This window comes from Eriocheir sinensis, chromosome 35, assembly GCF_024679095.1.
Source record: "Eriocheir sinensis breed Jianghai 21 chromosome 35, ASM2467909v1, whole genome shotgun sequence".
Taxonomy (NCBI): Eukaryota; Metazoa; Arthropoda; class Malacostraca; order Decapoda; family Varunidae; genus Eriocheir; species Eriocheir sinensis.
This window is the reverse complement of record NC_066543.1, coordinates 9,071,229-9,090,442: the sequence shown is the minus strand read 5'-3', so window position 1 is coordinate 9,090,442 and position 19,214 is coordinate 9,071,229. Positions and strand designations below refer to the sequence as shown.

The following is a 19,214-nucleotide window of genomic DNA, read 5'->3' as shown; positions in this document are numbered from 1 at the left end:
ACGGAGCCGCGGGGGACGCCACGGCCGATAAGGAGTTTTTCGTGGGGAGGAGGAAAAGTGGCGGACAGGCGGGGAGGAAGGGGGAAAAGGCAGGAGGAGGAGTATCGGTGTAGAGGCAAGGCAAGGAATGGAATGGAAGAAAGAGGAGAGAAGAAGAAAGAAAGAAGAAAGTGGATAGAGAAGAGAGACGAAGGAATAAAAAGGAAGGAGAAGAGAGAAGAAGGAAGAGGAAAGAGACCAGGAAGAATTTAAGTCAAGAAGAGGAAGGGGGAAAGAAATAGGGATGATATAAAAGGAAAGGCAAGGGAAGAGGAGGATGAATGGAGGCGAGAGAAAGAGAAGTTAGGTAGAGGACGAAGAAGAAAAAAGGCAGAATGAGCGGTGGGGAGGCAAGGCACGGGAAGGAAAAGAGAGGAAAGAGGAGAAAGAAGAAGGGACAAGGAAGAAAGATGAAAAAGTAGAAGTGAGAAGGAAACAAAGATTAAAAAAAAAAAAGGAAAAGCAAAGGGAAGGGGAGGCGTGAAGGCGAGAGAAAGAAGTAGGGTAGAAGAAGGGGAAGAAGAAGAAAGAATTAGGCGGGTAAAAGGAAAGGCGAGGACAAGCATAATAAGAAGAGGGAGAGGGAAGATATGAGAATGAGAGGAGGAAGTGAGATTGTATAAAAAGGAAAGGGAAAGGAAAGGGAAGAAGAAGAAAAGAAAAGGCGGTGAAATAAAAGATTAGGAACCGCTAGAAAAGAAGAGAGAAAGAGAAGACAGAGGAAAAAAAAGAGGGAATGCAAGGAATGTGAAAGAGAGGAAAAACATAAAGTGAGGGAAAAAGAAAGAAAACCAAAGTAGAGGGAAGAAGAGAAAACAGAGAAAAGAGTAAAGAAAAGAAGGAAAATTGCAGAAGAAGAAAAACAGAGGCAAGAGAAGAACGAATGGAGGGAATGGGGAGAAGAGGAAAAAGAGAACACAAGGCGAAAAAGGAAGAAAGTCGAGGGAGAGGCGGAAAAGAAAAGAGAATAGAGGGAAAATAGAGAAGAGGAAATGAATGGATTGGGAAGTATAACAAAGAAGAAGACGAGAAATAAAGAATGTCAAGGAAGAGGTGGAAAACAAAACAGAGGAGATAGAGAAAAGATTGAAAGGAAGATTCAGGAGAGGGAAGGAAGAAAAATAGAAGCAAAAGGAGAAGGAATGCGAGGAATGGGAAGGAGAAAACAAGAGCTGAGGAAAAGAAAAAGAATGGAAAAGAAAACAAAGGAAAGTGAATGAAGGGAAAATGAAGGAAAGAAAAGAAAGCACTGAAGAGAAGAGGGAATGCAGGGAATGAAGAGAGGGAAAAAGAAAGCAAATCAAGGATGAGAGAGAACAGAAAACAGACGGAAGAAAGTAGAGAATAAATGGAAGATGAAGAGAAAAAGTACCAAAAAAAATGCAAGGAATAGGAACGAATGAAAACATAGAAAGCGAGAAAAAAGGAAGAGAGAGAGAGAGAGAGAGAGAGAGAGAGAGAGAGAGAGAGAGAGAGAGAGAGAGAGAGAGAGAGAGAGAGAGAGAGAGAGAGAGAGAGAGAGAGAGAGAGAGAGAGAGAGAGAGAGAGAGAGAACAAGTGGAAAGCGATTAAAGAATTAGAGGGAAGAGATTAGAGAGAAAATGAGGAAGCAGAAAAAAAGAATAGGCAGGAACGTAAAAGGAAAGGAAAGACAAAGGAAGAAGAGAACGTGCATGGGGAGAATGAAAGGGGGGGAAGGGGGAGAGGGGAGGAAAAATAGGTTGAGGAATATTGCCCCGTCGAGAAAATCTGGTTTATGTGATTTGCTTGACAAGAAGTGAGAGGAAAGAAAGGGAGAGGCTGGGAGAAAGCGAAGGAGGAATGGGCTGTGTTGGTGCAGGATGAAGGACTATGCAGCGAGGGGAGAGTGAAGATGAAACAACAGGGAGGACGTGAAGAAGAGTTGACGGAGGGAAAGGAGAAAAGGAAAGGTATTGAAGGATGAAGGGATATGCAGCGAGGAGGGAGCAAGGATGAAGCAAGAAGGAGGACGTGAACGAGAGTTGACGGAGGGAAAGGAGAGAAGAAAAAGATTGTATTGAAGGGTGAAGGAAAAGGCATCGCGTAGGAATTATGGATGAAACAAGAGTGAACACGCGATGGAGAGAGAGCAGAGCCTGGGTGGATGCGGGGGAAAGGGAGAAGAGAAAGATTGTATTGAAGGAGAAGGAATAAATATGCAGCGGAAGGAGGAGGAGGAGGAGGTGGTGATGATGAAACAGGAGGTGGAAAGTAGAGGGGGGAAGTGCAAAGGTTCAGGGTGGAAGAGAAAGGAAAAAATGAGCATTAGCCTTAGGTTATTAGAAAGGAAAAGTATAACAGTAGAAAGAGGTGAGGAAAAGAGGAAGTTACACGCTTGGAGAATGGAAGGATGAAAGAAGTAGTGTAAAACGAAGGGGAGAGAAAAAAATAGGAGGAGGTAACCCACGTCAAGGAGAAAAGGATCAAAGGAGAGATGGCAACTGCTGGGAAGAGGGAAAAAAAAGTTGCACGATGGACGGGGAAATGGGAGAGGTAAAAGCAGCAGACAGGTGATCGAGTAGCAGTATAGCAGAAGAATAAGTGAGGGAAAAGGTGTTACGGTATGTGGAGGGGAAGAAGAACAGATACGTAATGGACTGAAGAACGAAAGAGAAAAATAGCGCTAGAGATATTAAAGAAGATTATCAGAGAAGAGAGGTGAAGAAAAAAATAACATCGGAGGGAAATAGAAAGTGAGAGAATTATAGGAAAGCTGAGGGAGAAGTAAGGAAAGAGGAAAGAAGCATGTGAGGGAACTAGGGAGGAGGAAGGAAGCAGCATAAACAACATGAAGATAAATGGATAGATGGTAAAGGAGAAAAAAAAAACATAAAAGCCACGAGAAGAAATCAAAAGTGGAGCCTAAAATGAAAGGAGGAAGGAGCGGAAGATGGAAGATGAAGAAAAAAAATAAAAAACACTACGTCGTAAAAACAACAAAAGGAAAGAAAAGCAGTGTTCAAGAAACGAAATAGACATTGTACCTCAGCCCGCCAGCGCGCACCTGAGTTAAGCACCTGCCCGCCGCGTTGAACAGGTGGCCAGTGCGTCCCCCCCCCCCCCCCCCCTCTGCTCCACTCCTTCCTAGCTATTCTTTAACTCATTTTCTCTTCGTTTTTTTCTCTCCTTTTTTTCTCTTTTGTTGTTGAATTCTAACACACACATCCACATATTTCACGATTTTGCTCGAGACCCAGACCTTCGGGCGGTGACTTTCGCTGAGCTGCTGTGTGAACATGACATGCAATAATCACACGAGGATGCTACGTTTGATGGGCACTGGGCAATCTTGGTCTTGATCTTGACTCTCAGGGACCGTATACCTACTTTCAAGTAGAAATTGATGTTGATTAATTTCTGTCAGTCATATTATGTTTTAAAATAGTTATCCTTACACCGAAAACAAAAATGCATTTACATCAAATTCACACCTTCCTCCCTCCCTTCCTCACCTCACCTAAATGAATGAGATGAATTTAAGAGTTGCTCAGTTGATACAAATACGGCTGGATATTTAAATGTAATGGTTAACAGTTTTAGAGGCAGAGAAGGCAGAACGTGAATGAATTAAATAACAAGTGCTCACGAGTAGTATTGTGAAGCGAAAACATTGGATTGCAAAACACTTAATCAGAACCCAACTAGGAATAAATACAATATATGCAAAGTCCCTAGCTAAAAATATTCAAAGTTGTATAGAAAAAAAGGAGAGAGAGAGAGAGAGAGAGAGAGAGAGAGAGAGAGAGAGAGAGAGAGAGAGAGAGAGAGAGAGAGAGAGAGAGAGAGAGAGAGAGAGAAAGGAGTTGAGAGGAGAGAAGAGGAGACGAGATGAGTCGAGGAGAGGAGAGGAAACGAGAGGAGTTGAGGAGAGGAGAGGAGACACAAGGAGTTGAGAGGTGTGGAGAAAAGAGAGGAAACGAGATGAGTTGAGAGGAGAGGAGAGGAGACGAGAGGAGTTGAGAGGAGAGGAGAGGAGAGGAGAGGCAAGGCGAGTCGAGAGCGACGTCATTGAGGTGGGAGGAGCATTTGACCCAGCCGCCGAATCAGGGTCTGTGAAGCAAAATAGCTCCAGCCTGTCCGCTCTAGTACCCACTCTGGTCCATGAGCAGAGTCCAATCCGTGAGCTTTTGTTCACGGAAGGGGCCTGCTCAACCGAAATCGTTCCGTGAAATACCGGCTTAAGTTCTGCGGATGTGGTATATGTTCGTTTTTTTTCTTTGCAACCATTCAAGTGTAATCTAACATGCATTATTTTTTTTGCAGACTTGTGGTTCAGCTCTTACCGTGTGATCTACATACGATTTTATATATATATATATATATATATATATATATATATATATATATATATATATATATATATATATATATATATATATATATATATATATATATATATATATATATATATATATATATCCGTCAACACGATTTTTCTTTTCGTTTTTTTTTTTTTTTGTAACATCACAAACGCTTATTATTGGCATGTAATTAATCTTATTACATTTTCCTTTTTTTACCTCTTTTTTTCATTCTTTTTCCAGAACTGTTGAAACCCAATCATTAAAACATAACGAGAATTAAAAAGCATCATTCTGTCAAAAGCAAAATATTGATAATTATTCGGTTCTTGTGACGGGCCTTCAAAGTTATATGCTATAAGCTTATGAACGTATGAATGTGTGCGGTCGAATTAATGAGTGAGCGCATGTATTAATGACTAATGCATCATAATATGATCATAATTTTATTTTGCATAATTTTATCATAATTTGATTAATGTGAGCTAACGGTGGGTGTTACGTGAATCATTCTTCATCCGTGTTTCTGAACCATCTTTTATCGGTGATGTGTTGGTGTGGACGAGCCTCACTCTCCCCACATAAGACTCACCCATAAGTTTGTTGGTGTGAGGCTGTAAAGCTGGGTGTTGGGTGGCTGACTCGTTCTTTTTCGGTGTGATTGAATACTTCTTTGTTTATTTCGTCCTTTATCGGTTTTATGTTGATATGAAATGAGGCTTGTGTCTGTTCTGTGTGTGTGTGTGTGTGTGTGTGTGTGTGTGTGTGTGTGTGTGTGTGTGTGTGTTTGTGTGTGTGTGTGTGTGTGGGAAGCGAGAGAGGGAGAGAACAATTGTATAGTTTCCTGATAACAAACTGACAATAGCGATCATGCTTTGTTGCACGTTAAATCCTCCCCTTTCACTATAGGTAGAAAATATGTTTCCACACGGGGAATATATCTGTCAGTGGAGGCTTGGGGGAACTTATCGGGGAAAGACTGACAAGAGGGGGGGGGATGAAAGTGAAGAGGTGAGGGGCTTGAGGATTGAGGACTTAGCCGGGAGCGGAGGCAAAGGGAAGGTGGGCGTGAGGAATGAGCCGCCTCCTCTTGGCCGAATATTCAATAACTCTCTGAACAGCGGCGCCAAGACGTGCCCCGCGGCCTCGTCAAGTAGTTTCCCCGTCCCGTCATTATTTACATTTTTTCCCGCATGCGTGGAGGCGGCAGCTGAGGCCCCGCGCGCCCCCGCAAAACACGCCGCATTTTACGCTGTTCAGAGGCCGCGGGAACTCTACTGCAACGTCTCGCCTGGATGGTTCCTTCCTTGCGTTTAAGAATTCTGAATATTTAGACTTGTAAAAAATGTAGGCGCAGGTGTGGAGACTATTACCGTGTGTGTGTGTGTGTGTGTGTGTGTGTGAGAGAGAGAGAGAGAGAGAGAGAGAGAGAGAGAGAGAGAGAGAGAGAGAGAGAGAGAGAGAGAGAGAGAGAGAATCACCACTTACTCTGCAGAATCGTGGCCCTGCGCTCAGGGTCACGCCTTCGCCACTACTCGTACAGGTTCGCAAAAAAGACCTTTATCACCAGAGGGCGTCACCGCGCGCTCGCCCGACGCGGCTGTTTTCATTTTATCTCCTCATGGAAGAATAGCGCAAGCCTCCTTCTCCTCCTCCTCCTCCTCCTCCTCCTCCTCCTCTTCCTCCTCCTCCTTTTCATCTTCCACCTCCTACTACTATTACTGCTTCTGTCTTTTTCCTTCTCCAGCGCATTCTACGTGTAATTATTATTTTATCTCATGGCAAATATATAAAAAAAATATCTCCTCCTCCTCCTCCTCCTCCCCTTGTGCTTCTTTCATCTCCTTTACTCTTCCTCCTCCTCCTCCTCCTTACCATCATTATCCACCTCCTCATCTTTCTCCCTTTTCCATGCTTCACCAATCCGCCGCTTTCCTCTCTTTCTCCTCCCAGTCCTATTCCCGCTCCTCCCTCTTCAGCACCACCGCCGTGTAATTACGTGTCCTCGCCCTCGTCACCGTCATCGTCACGGGCCGGAATCGTCGCCTGAATCTTCCGTTAATGTAGCAGTTGCCGGCGCTGTCTTGGGGCGAAAACGATACATGCCATTAGAGATTTTACTCCCCACTTCGACCCCGTTTAGGGAATTTCCCGCGGGAGCTGAGATATCGTAGGGATGAGGTGCTAGCCGAACAGAAGAAACGGGAAGAAGAAGTAGGTGTAAGAGGAGGAGGAAGAAGACGGAAGGAGGTGGAGGAAGAGGGAAGGTAATGGATTTTAAGCTTTGCAGGGGAAGACCTAGGGGACAAAGAAGAAGGATGAATTGGAGGAGGAGAACGAGGAGGGAAAGAGGAAGTACTTGGGGAAAAAGAAGAAAGATGAGTCGGAAAAGGAGGAGGCGGCGAAGGATATAGCAGAAAAATAGAAGCTGGAATGTGTTTGAAGGGGGAGGAGTTGAAAACATAAAAAAAAAAAAAAATGATGATGATGATGATGATGAAGAAGAATGGTTGCATTAGAAGGGAGGGTAGGAGAAAATATAAAAAGAGAGAGAAAACAAGAAGAAAAGAAGAAAGTAAGAAAAAGGAAATGTGAAAAAGAGAGAGAAAGAGAAATCAAGAGAAGAAGGAAATTGAAAAGACGAAAGATTTGGAGGGATGTGTGAGAATCAGGAGAAAAGAAGAGAAAAGGAGGAGTAGGACAAGGAGGTGAAGGTGAAGAGAACGAGTAGGAGGAGGAAGAGGCAGCATCGTAATGAGTGGAGTCAAGAGAAACAAGAGTCAAGAGGAGCCAAGAGGATGAAGGGGAGACTTAAAAGAGTAAACGTTAAGAGGAGCAAAGAGGTGTAATGGATGTCAAGGAGAAGAGGAAACTCGAAGAAAGATGTATGAATAAAATATTAGCAAGGAAGGAAGAAAGGACGCGAAGGAGGAAAGGAAGGAAGGAGGACGGGCAGGAGGAAGAAATGCGAAAGACGCGAGGGAGAGAAAAGTAAAAGATTAAGATTTAATGGACGAAGGGACCAAGGGAGCGAGAGAGAGAGAGAGAGAGAGAGAGAGAGAGAGAGAGAGAGAGAGAGAGAGAGAGAGAGAGAGAGAGAGAGAATGAGACGAAAAGAAAGCAAGAAAAAGGACTCGCACTGTTTTTTTATTTCATCACCGTAATTTTTCCTCGTTTGTTCATTCTTTTCTGTTTTTATTTCAGCGACTCTCATTTCATTCCCGCGAACATTTATATTCGTTTTTGTTATCTCGTCGCTCACTCATTCTTCCGCCGCTGTCTGTTAAAATGACTGCATTTTATACCCATTACAATTTCTTTTTACAGCGCTATAGTTTAATCTACGTCAGTTTGTATTTACTTCTGTTTTCCTTGTCTGTCTTTATGTTTGTCTGCGCTTTTTTTATTTTTTTTTATTCCTGTCCCGATCATGTATTATTTTATCAGGTGTCTGTCATTTACTATCTTAATCTCTGTCTGTCTGTGTGTCTGTCTGTCTGCCACCCTCTTCTACCTTCGAGTTTCCCAGCTATCCAGAACTCTTATTGAAAATTTTAAGGTGCATCCTTCATTGTATTTTTTTTTCATTCTCTCTCTCTCTCTCTCTTACACACACACACACACAGTATCCTGGTCCCACAACGTTTTCATCCGGAGCCGGAAAGAGTATACCAGAATATATAACAATTTTTTTTTTTTGTGTGTGTGTGTGTGAGAGAGAGAGAGAGAGAGAGAGAGAGAGAGAGAGAGAGAGAGAGAGAGAGAGAGAGAGAGAGAGAGAGAGAGAGCCAAGGTAGGCGTTTATATAACCTTTTTTTTATATAAATACACGATACGTACTTTCGTTTCCATTATCGACACGAACATAATTAAAAATAACAATGAGATATTACTGCGAATGACACCTGTAAAAAATAGATTAGACGTATTATATTTATTTCTGTCAAACTCGTATGCTTCGGGGGGAAGGGGGGGGGGAGGGGATACCGAGGGGAGGGAGGCCAAGCAGCGGGTAGAGTGGATAACACGAAGAAGGGGATAATATGAAACAGTCTTAGGGTTCGGAAAGAACAAGGGACACGGAAGGGGAGATAAAAGAGAAGAGAAGGAGGGATAGAATATGTGTCGGAAGAAAAGGAACTAATGACACTATAGGAAAAGAAATTAAGGGGAAATATGTGATTGAAAAAACAAATAGAGGGTAACAGAGGGAGGGATGGAGGCTGTTGTGGATGGGGATGAAATATATGTTGGGGAATAGAAATTAGAGACACTAAAGGGAGGCGCTGGGTAAAACTGAGAACTTGTTGATAAAGGACTTACACACAGACAGGAGGCATAAAAAGAGACAGCCAGATAAGTAGACAGACAGAAAAGTGTAGCCTACAGGGGTGAAGGCTGAGTACCAACCTGTCTTATATTGGTCGTATGCGTGGTGAGTGTCGGGGGCAGGAAACACGGAAAAGACGGGGCGGATGAGAAAAACAGACTGAGAAATAAATGATGAGACACGTTCGAGGAAGGAGAGGGATTATCTCCGTTTTTAATCAAAGGTTTATTTTTATGGTAGGGTGAGTGTCATCAAGGAAATGTATGTACGTCAGTATTGTGAAGAATGAGTCCAGTAGAAGAAAAAAAAATAACCAAATCAGAGTAAAGAGAGACTAGTTAACGCAGAGGATTACGACAGAGCTATAAACAGACAAACCAAGAGGCAACAACGGGCGGGACTGACAAACCTCATAAATGACGAACCAATAAGAACAGCGGATAGAAGACACGTCAGCTTTAAAGGAGGACCAGTCACCCAGGAGGCTTAAGACTGATGTAAAGAGACGCCAAGAAACAGCGCAACAGGCGGGAGGAGCTCTCAGCGGTGGTAGTGGTGGTGATTGTGATGGTGGTGTGCCTCTGCTCCCTAGGGCTTGGCGAGGCGGTGTAGGGAGGGGGGCGGGAGGGGAGTGGGATAGGGTGGCAGGAATGGGGGGGGTTGGGTATTGGAGCAGGCCGTTGGGGGTGGTAGGGTGGCAGGAGGAAGGAGGGGGTGGATTAGGGTGGGCTGGAGATAGGAGTGGCAGGAATAGGGTGGCAGGAAGGGGGTGGGGCTGAGCTGGGATGGGGTAACAGGAGGTAGGTGGGGGTGGGATGGGAAGCAGGCCGTGGGGAAGGGGGACAGAGAGGCAAGAGTGGGGTAGGGCGTCGGTTGGGGAGCGGATAGGGAGGGGGGCCGGTGATAGGGTGGCAGGAGGGGGGTGGGGGTGGGTAGGAAAGCGGGTCGTCACATCCACAAACAGGGTCTTGCTCTTTGATCCTCTTCCTCTTCCCTCGCTTCTCAGTGTTCCAAGATTTTACGGCTTTGTGTTTTCTTCCTTCTTATCTCTTTTATCTTTTATATTTTTTCCATTTGTTTTAAACGTAACCAGCGTAACCTTTCATCTCTCGGCTCCTTAACTTTCGGCCTGAATTTTGTTAAGAAAGACTTCAATACGGATGATAAAGGAGTAAAGAGAAACAAGAAATAAAATGCAGACATAAGCAGCGTCCCAGAAACCGCTTCAATTCCATTCTTGATCTCGTCCAATTATTTTCTCCCTTAAAGTTACCACATAATTGTCTGGGAAACTTGAAGCCGCCAGCAGCGGGAGAAATTGCCTAAATTAATCACATCTCTCCACACTGATCGATGAGTCTGTCCCTTTATGGTCCTTCTATTCGTGGGAGTCACGGTACTTGGCTCGTGCTAAATCTACAACTAATCCATATCCCCTTAACTATTCTTTACATTTCCTTATTTTTTGTGTGTGTTGCTCTTCTGAACTCTTTAACTGCAATTCTCCATTCCATCCTAACCCACGCTGCACAATGAGTTATTCTACAGCCCGTTCCATATGCTGTCCAGCTTCCTCATGCAAGAGTTAACCTGTATACTTAATTCTTAATATTACTCATTGGTAAACTATTGAACAACCATCCCCTTTTTTGTATGTAACGGACTTTTTTGTATCTTATTTTTCCCTTTCGCTGCTTCCTTTACTGTAAGAAAAACAAACTCTTCTTTCCTACGACTTAACAATGGCATACTCCGTAGGCACGAACTTCTTAGGGACACAATCAAGACTCAAACGGAAAAAACAATCATTGAAATTTAACGATGTAAAAGTGTTCAGTTGATATTAGTAGTAGTATTTTTTTCTCATTGTCTTGTATCATGAGGCAGGAGCTTCTACGGGCCCTAACCGGGACTCAGACGAACGAAGCACTAGTTAAAGTTCCTGACAGTCAGTTGTTCGAGTTAATGTAAAAGTTGCTAGATTTTTCCTTAAATTATTTGTGAGACTCTACAATCACAGATATGTTATTGATTATATTATCATAATTTTACAGTAGCTTTTTGTTTAAAAGAAAATATGTGGAGTACCTAGTTGAGTTTCGGAACTTTGAAGCAGTACCGAACCTCACACTCGGAGCTGGACTCGGCTCCCCCGGGGAAGCCCAGAGCCAGTCTTTCTTGAGTCTCCGGCGCGGACAGACGCGTGTTTTTAAGTGTTCTTTTTTTTCAGCAGTGCGCACGTAGCCAGATTCAACACATGGTAAGCTCTTATGTTTGGGTAAGCGTACAGTTTTAAGTAATAGGACGATGTCTCCCAATTTCTAAACATCATTTCTTAAAAACAAAAATCCTAGTAATTTTAATGAGACGATTACATTTTGTAGGGGTAATTACAATCCTCTCATTTATGGCGGACAAGTTGGGGTTCCTAACTTAATAAAAAGGCTTAAATGAGCTTATCTTGATTGCCCTGGGAATATTAAATGACTGACAGCTGAAGTAGTAGGCAAGGACGGGAGGGACAAACACGAGTAAAGACGAGGCGGGCACGTAACCAGGGGACGCTATTTTCGTTGTGATGACCACTGGCTAGTTATAATTATACTCGGCTCGCTCGCTTGTTTGCTCGCTTGTTATTTCGTTTGCTCCCTCGCTCGTCCATTCTCTCTCTCTCTCTCTCTCTCTCTCTCTCTCCATCTTTTTCTCCCCTCATCCTTCTCCTGTCCTGCCTCTTCATGCGCTGCCTCCTCCCACCATCCTTCCTTCATGTGCATCCCTCGCCCTTGTTTTCTCCTTCCTTCCTCGTCATTTTCTCTTTCCTCCATTTCCTCAACCCCAGCGCACCAAAATCCTCCACCCCTCCCTTATCTTCTCCTCTCATATTTTCTCTCTTCAAACCTGATTCTTTCATATGTCGAGCGACAGAATGAGCGAAAATTCTGTTGATGGAACAAAGGAAGGCGAGGAGGAGTAGTTGGAGGAGGAGGAGGAGACAGAGGTGGAGGTGGAGGTGGAGGTGGAGGCGGAGGCGGAGGACGAAGAGGAGGGAAAAATAAATTAGGAAGGAAAATGCAACCCAGCCGGTCTTTGGGAGCTTATTCTTAATAGGAACTTGATCACTTGCAATGAGAGTAAAAGAGGTTATGAGAGAGAGAGAGAGAGAGAGAGAGAGAGAGAGAGAGAGAGAGAGAGAGAGAGAGAGAGAGTCTGACGGTCATTGTTAGCAAATCGTCTTTAAAGTTTGTGGAAAGTAGTGCGGAGAAGGGAAGGAAAAAGCCACTGCGTCACTCAGCTGTGATGGCATGCATAGTACCGTAAATTCATATATACGTCCTCCCTACACACACACACACACACACACACACACACACACACACACACACACACACATTCATATGTTTTCAAAGTATATACAAAGCATGATCCGTCATAACTAAAGTTTTAAACATGAAAAGAACTATTCATAAAGAAAAATTAATTTATAAAGGCAAAGTAATACCTTTCCATAAAATCGTAATAATACCTTTCCATAATGTATTTGGTTGACGCCAGTGAACACAAAGCGACTAATATATAGGATAACATACAGATATTTTTTTTCCAGCAGTTTCATCATATAATTTTCCACGTACAGGTTTCGTTGCCTACAGCTATCCCTCGTTAGAAATAAAGTAGTATTTATTAGTTTGCATATATGAATTAGCGGAAAGCAGCAAATATATCCTACACCGGCCATATAGTAAAGCAACATAGAAATATGTAGTTTGTTTGGTATGAAATAAAGGAATATGAGAAATATGATCAGAAAATGAGACTGACGGTAAATGACATAAAATAGGTAATAAATAAGACGCCAGTAAGTAATCATGTAAGCAAAGAGAAAAAGGGCAGTAATGAAATCGGTGCCAGACCTAGAAAATCGAAGCCACCCAACTATATAATTAACGAGTCTTGCCCCCTGGCTCCTCCCCAAGGTAAAACGTATACGAAAATGTAGTATAATAATAATTCTATCACGTGCTAAATTACTGCGAATATTGGTTTGGAGAGGTGCTTCCTAAAATTAACCAAAATAACTAATCAAAGCTGGAATCGAAAACTAGAGATAAAAAAAAAGACCAAAAGACCGTTCCTTCAGATTTACAAACCAGAGTCCATTAGCGTAATTGCCAGTGACAGCCGGTCGAGGCGTAATAATATCAATCATTTTGCATAATTGAATCTGTATTCCAACAGGTTTTATGTCTCGGCGCCCCTGACCTGTAAACGCGTGAGAAATGAGGAGGAGGAGGAGGAGGAGGAGGAGGAGGAGGAGCAGCAGCAGAAGCAGGAGGAGGTGAAAGAGTAATTAATATCATCTCTTCTCACGCTGACTAGAAATATCGGTGACTGATTAGATTACCGCGGCAGGAATGATATTTTTACTGTTTTTTATCACTTTTTGAACGATCTTTCCGTTCAAAGTATTTATATTCATGATTTAAAAAAAATAACGGAAGAGTCTTATATGGGTGACGTCATCTCGCAGTTACCGCCCCTCCTCCCCCCTTCCGCCCACTCACCCACAAACATATTACCTTCAGTTGTTGCCACAGGTAGCTCTGACGCGCTCCGGGAAGCCGCAGGAAACCCAAATGCAGTGAGCCTTACCTGTGGCCGTGTGTTTGGAGAGCATTGGGGGGCGAGATGTGTGAGGGTTTCATTCTCTACACATTGACCCCGCCTTTGCACTGTACCACGGGAGAGAGAGAGAGAGAGAGAGAGAGAGAGAGAGAGAGAGAGAGAGAGAGAGAGAGAGAGAGAGAGAGAGAGAGAGAGAGAGAGAATATCAAAATACACCTTTCTCCTAAACTATTAATAACCCCTGTACCTCACTGTGCAGGTAAATTACTTTCCGTAGATCTTGTTAAACTGAAGCCCTGCGCAAAATCCCTAATGCGATATAAAAATAAATTTAATACAAGTCAACAAAGGACTCGTGGTAGATTTACGTACCACGGACTCTTGACGATCATGACACACTAACAAAAAGAGTAAAAAAAAATAAAAAAGCAGTAAGGAAGCAGGTCAGTTTGGTCGTTGGCGCAGGTCGTAGAAGCTCCTGCAAACTTGACATATATTGTTACCGCCCATTACTGTATATCAGCGTTACTTAAAGGTATGTGTCGGCTTGGCACTCACCGCGCGTCACCCATGTATCAACCTCCGTCTTCAGTTGGTTTTAATTCGGGTTTTCCAATCACTTTTCATCCGTTCAGAGTGACAAAGGAGGAGGAAACATGGAAACATGGACTAGCAGGCAGCAGAAAGCCTGTTGGCTCATTACTAGGCTGCCTGCGTTCAGTGATTTAATCAATCCGTTTGCCACAGGAGTGGCTTGCAGGGAAGGATTAAAGCACTTGTGTACCTACTCTTGGGAACGTTCAGTTCACTCCTGTTGCAGCAAAGTGGCGATCAATGCGTTTCTTGAAGGAGTTGATGGTCTCTGCGCTAACCACTTCTGCAGGAAGGCTGTTCCAGTGGCGAACAACTCTATTCGAGAAGTAACTCCTGCCGATGTCGGTATTGCATCGCTTTGCTTGAATTGTTTTTCCGTTGTTTCTTGTTCTCAGGTTAGTTTGTAGCGTGAAGAGTTTGGAGTGATCAACGTTGCTGAGCTTGTTCAGGTACTTAAAGACTTGTATCATGTCTCCCCGCAGTCGTCTCTTTTCCAACGTGAAGAGGTTGAGTCGCTCGAGTCGTTCTTCATAGTGTTTCGTCCTCAGTGATGGTATCATCTTCGTGGCGCGGCGCTGTACTCTCTCAAGTAATTCAATATCTTTCCTGTAATTAGAGACCAGAATTGCACGGCGTATTCCAGGTGGGGCCTTACCAGCGAATTATACAAGGATAACATAACTCCCGGCGTCTTGTATTCGAAGTTCCTCGATATGAACCCAAGCATTGTATTGGCTTTCTTACAGGCGGACTTGCAGTGTTTTGTTTGTTTCAAGTCACTGCTGATGGTGACCCCGAGGTCTCTTTCCTCTTGCACAACATGTAGTGGGTCGCCACCCATGTGGTATATGTGGTTGCTGTTTCTGGATCCGTTATGCATTACTTTACATTTGGTAGTGTTGAAGGACATCTGCCATTTTTCTTACCAACAAGTGATCTGGTCCAGGTCCCTCTGGATAATTTTGCAGTCTGCCGTCGTGAGGGCCTTCCCACCCACCTTTGTGTCGTCGGCAAATTTTGAAAGATTGGATTTTAATCCTAGTTCTAGGTCGTTGATATATATGATGAAAAGTATGGGTCCCAGCACTGACCCCTGTGGCACTCCACTTGTGACCGGGAGCCATTCGGAGGCCTGTCCGTTGAGTACAACTCGTTGTTTTCTTCCAGTGAGCCAGTCCTTGATCCACGTTGTCAGATCGTCGCCTAATCCCGCTGACTTAAGTTTCTTGAGGAGTCTTTCATGTGGCACTTTGTCAAAGGCTTTCTGAAAGTCTAGATATATAACATCACTGGGGATATGATTATCCCAGTTTTCATAGATACCTTGGAAGAAGTCCAATAAATTGGTTAAGCATGAGCGCTTGTTCCTGAAACCGTGCTGAGCATCGGAAATGATGTTGTTGTCTTCAAGGAACCTAACGAGTTTGTCTCTGATGATCTTCTCGAGGATTTTCCGGCCACTGAGGTCAAGCTGATTGGTCTGTAGTTTAGGGCCACACTTTTGTCTCCCTTTTTGTAGATCGGTGTTACGTTCGCTTGTTTCCAGTCTTTCGGGACTTTGTTTTGTTGTAGTGACAGATTGTAGATGGCGGTGAGTGGCTTGAGGATTTGCTGCTTGAGTTCCTTGAGCAGCCTGGGTGACAAGTCGTCGGGTCCGGTAGACTTGTTTGTCTCGAGTTTGTCTAGGTACTTTTCACATCCCGTTCGTCGATTGTACCAATTTCTAGGGAGTGATTCCCATCGGTGGGGAAGGGCTCGGTACGGACTGGGTATTCTCGACCGTGAACACAGACGCGAAGTTCCTGTTTAGTATTTCGACCATTTGTCTACTGTCCTGTGTTAGTACGTCACTTTCATCTTTTAGGGGACCGATATTGCTTTTTGTCTTCTTTTTGGTTCTTATATACGTGAAGAACTTTTTCGGGTTGGACTTGGCTTCGCGTGCAATTTGCTTTTCATAGTCACGTTTACTCTGGCGAATGAGTGTTCTGCAAGCTCTGAGGCTTTGATGGTACTGTTCGCGTGCCTCGTCAGTGCTGTTTTCCTTTAGCAAGTTGTATTTTCTCTTCTTCAAATTAATCGCCCGTCGAACTTGGGTAGTCATCCACGGTGTGCTTGTGGCATTATTTGTTCTCCTTGTCTTCATGGGAACAGTCGTTCTCTACCTCCAGGAGTTTGTTCTAAAGCCGTTCCACGCGCCGTCCACCGGAGTGAGGTTCATGGGTTCAAGTTGTCTGGGTTAGCAGCTCACGAGCGAAGTTAAAATTGGCTTTTTTGTAGTCTGGAATCTTGGACATGTTTTCGGTGAGTTCATGGTCTGTTTTTAGGCGAATTAGGTGATGGTCGCAACCATCCAGTTTTTCGCCGACTTGACATTCACGTGAGATCTGAATCACCACGAGTACTAGGTCATTGTTATTTTCCTCGTCGGTTGGGTAACAATCTGAGTAAGAAAATTGTCCTCTAACATTTCGAGCAATCTGTTACCCTCCCGATCTCCAATCATCGTGGTCCAGTCAATGTTGGAACAGTTAAAGTCCCTGATAATGACTGACTGTTTGTTTTGTGTTATGGTGTGAATTTCCTCGTACAGCGCTTCGTCGTCCGCTGCTTGTTGCTTTGGAGGTCTGTAAACGGTTCCAATCGTTATTTTGTTGTACTTGCTAGTCTCCAGTTCAACATATACAGTGTCATATTTCTCTGAGTCTTTGGTTATTTCACGGCAGGGTATTTGTTCTTGACGTAACAGATGACACCTCCTCCTTTCTTGTGAAGTCTGTTTTGTAGAAGCTCGTATCCCGGAATTGAGAATTCGGTCATTAGGTGGTCAGAGGTGGCCCACGTTTCGGTGATGGCAATCACGTCCGGACTTTCTACGTCAACATAGGCAAGTAACTCATCCTGTTTGGGTATTAAGCTCCGCGCGTTGGTGTATAGGACAGAAATGTCCTTCTTGACTTCAATGCTTCGCGGCACAGTAGTCTGCGTCTGCTTGTGTTCACTGTTGGGGCCTTGGTGTAATGAGCGGTCCCTACTGGTTGGTTGTTTACGATACTTTGGTGCCCCTCCCGCGCTCGGAGTTTTTGAGTACAAAGTACCTCCTCGTTCAGCAACCTACCAAGCCGTGCTGAGCCAATCGCATTGAGGTGAAGACCGTCAGACGGAAAAGGTCAGATATCATAGAAATGATCCCACTGACTTGCGAACGAAACTTCCTCGTTCTGGCAGAGGTGCTTCAATCTGTTGTTGATGTTCGACGCCTTTCTGTGGAAGCCTGTGAAGGCGTTGATTCTCGGAAGAATCCCTGAGACAATGATGTGGCTTGACTTTTCCTTGAAGCGGCGGATTACTCGTCGGTAGTCAGCTATAATTTCCTCCGTGGACATTGTTTGGACGTTGTTCGTGCCAGCGTGCAAAACAAAGAGTGTGTCCTGCTCCGTGCGGTCTGAGACGAGGTCTACCGCTTCTTTTATATCTTGTAGTTTTGCACCAGGAATACAGTAGCGTCTTCTGTTCTTGATACTTCGTCCACAGAACTCAGTCAGTTGTTCTCTAACAATGCTGTCACCCACCAGTTTTATGTTAACCTTGGTGTTGATTCTTGATCCGTTGAAGTGTGATCCGTCTTCACAGGAGACGGCTGGGAGGATGGTCTTCCGTCTACGCCTGCAAACTAGGGGGTAGGAGGAGGAGGAGGAGTAGGAGCAAGGATTTAGTATTGGACGGGGAAAGAGAAACATTGAGAGGAAGAAAACGAGGAGGGAGAAAGGAGAAGCAATAGAAAGACAAGGGCGAAAAAGAAAAAAGGAAAGTGGAGGAGGAGGAGGAGCAGCAGATTAGCACCCTCCGAAGGAACCATTTCATCAAGGAAGGAATCCATCACATCGGAGGGATTGCCAGCGAATTATTATTTTCCTGTATTCGTGTGTTTCGCATTATTAGAGCATTTCTCCCCAAACGGATAGTTATTGGAATTCAATTTTAAAGCTGTCCTATAAAACTTCCATGCAGGTTATTTAATCCACAATGTATGGTGAATACTTTAATTTATTGCGCCTGGCCGCGGGTGAGGGAAGCGGGAGAGAGGAGGAGGAGGAGAAGAGGAGGAGGAGGAGGAGGAGGAAGAGGAGGAGGAGGATGAGGAGGTGGAGGTGGAGGAGATGAGGAGGAGGAGGAGAAGAGGAAGAGGAGAAGAGGAAGAGGAGAAGAGGAAGAGGAGAAGAGGAAGAGGAGAAGAGGAAGAGGAGAAGAGGAAGAGGAGAAGAGGAAGAGGAGAAGAGGAAGAGGAGAAGAGGAAGAGGAGGAGAAGAGGAAGAGGAGAAGAGGAAGAGGAGGAGAAGAGGAAGAGGAGGAGAAGAGGAGGAGAAGAGGACGAGGAGGGAGAGGAGGAGGAGGAGAAGAGGAGGAGGAGGGAGAGGAGAGGAGGAGGAGGAGGAGAAGAGGAGAGGAGGAGGAGGAGAGAGGAGGAGGAGTAGAGGAAGAGGAGGAGAAGAGGAAGAGGAGGAGAAGAGGAAGAGGAGGAGAAGAGGAGGAGGAGGAGAAGAGGAGGAGGAGAAGAGGAGGAGGAGGAGGAAAAAGAGAAGGAGGAGGAGAAGAGGAGGAGGAGGAGGAGGAGGAGGAGGAGGAGGAGGAGGAGGAGGAGAGGAAGAGGAGGAGGAGAGGAAGAGGAGGAGGAGAGGAGGAGGAGGAGAGGATGAGGAGGGAGAAGAGGAGGAGGAGGAGGAGAAGAGGAGGAGGAGGAGGAGAAGAGGAGGTGGAGATGAGGTGGAGAAGAGGAGGAGGAGAAGAAGAAGAAGAAGAGGAGGAGAAGAGGAGGAGGAGAAGAAGAAGAAGAAGAGGAGGAGAAGAGGAGGAGAAGAGGAGGAGAAGAAGAAGAAGAAGAGGAGGAGAAGAAGAAGAAGAAGAGGAGGAGGAGGAGAAGAAGAAGAAGAAGAGGAGGAGGAGAAGAAGAAGAAGAAGAGGAGGAGAAGAAGAAGAAGAAGAGGAGGAGGAGAAGAAGAAGAAGAGGAGGAGGAGGAGAAGAAGAAGAGGAGGAGGAGGAGAAGAAGAATAAGAGGAGGAGGAGGAGAAGAAGAAGAGAGGAGGAGGAGAGAGGAGGAGAAGAGGAGGAGGAGGAGGAGGAGAAGAAGAAGAGGAGGAGGAGGAGGAGGAGAAGAGGAGGAGGAGGAGGAGGAGGAGAAGAGGAGGAGGAGGAGAAGAGGAGGAGGAGGAGGAGGAGGAGGAGGAGAGGAGGAAGAGGAGGAGGAGAAGGAGAAAGAGGAGGAGGAGGGAAGAGGAGGAGAAGGAAGAGGAAGAGGGAGAAGAGG

General features: G+C 44.7%; 2 protein-coding genes across 3 annotated transcripts in view; one reads left to right on the top strand and one right to left on the bottom strand.

Annotated features, from left to right (window-relative positions):
* The window catches only part of LOC127007359 (zwei Ig domain protein zig-8-like), a 34,891-nt gene extending 25,655 nt beyond the window's left edge, over positions 1-9,236 (bottom strand). The window contains exon 1 of the mRNA XM_050878236.1: positions 9,101-9,236. The gene's annotated coding sequence lies outside the window, so the exon portion shown is untranslated. The remainder of the gene's footprint in view (positions 1-9,100) is intronic.
* The window catches only part of LOC127007360 (carbohydrate sulfotransferase 11-like), a 194,791-nt gene that overhangs the window by 30,409 nt on the left and 145,168 nt on the right, over positions 1-19,214 (top strand). Inside the window, exon 1 of one of the 2 annotated variants that reach the window (XM_050878239.1) lies at positions 10,884-10,951. The exons of the other annotated variant lie outside the window; for it this stretch is intronic. The gene's annotated coding sequence lies outside the window, so the exon portion shown is untranslated. Of the gene's footprint in view, positions 1-10,883; positions 10,952-19,214 lie in introns of those variants that run through there. 2 annotated transcript variants of the gene reach the window in all.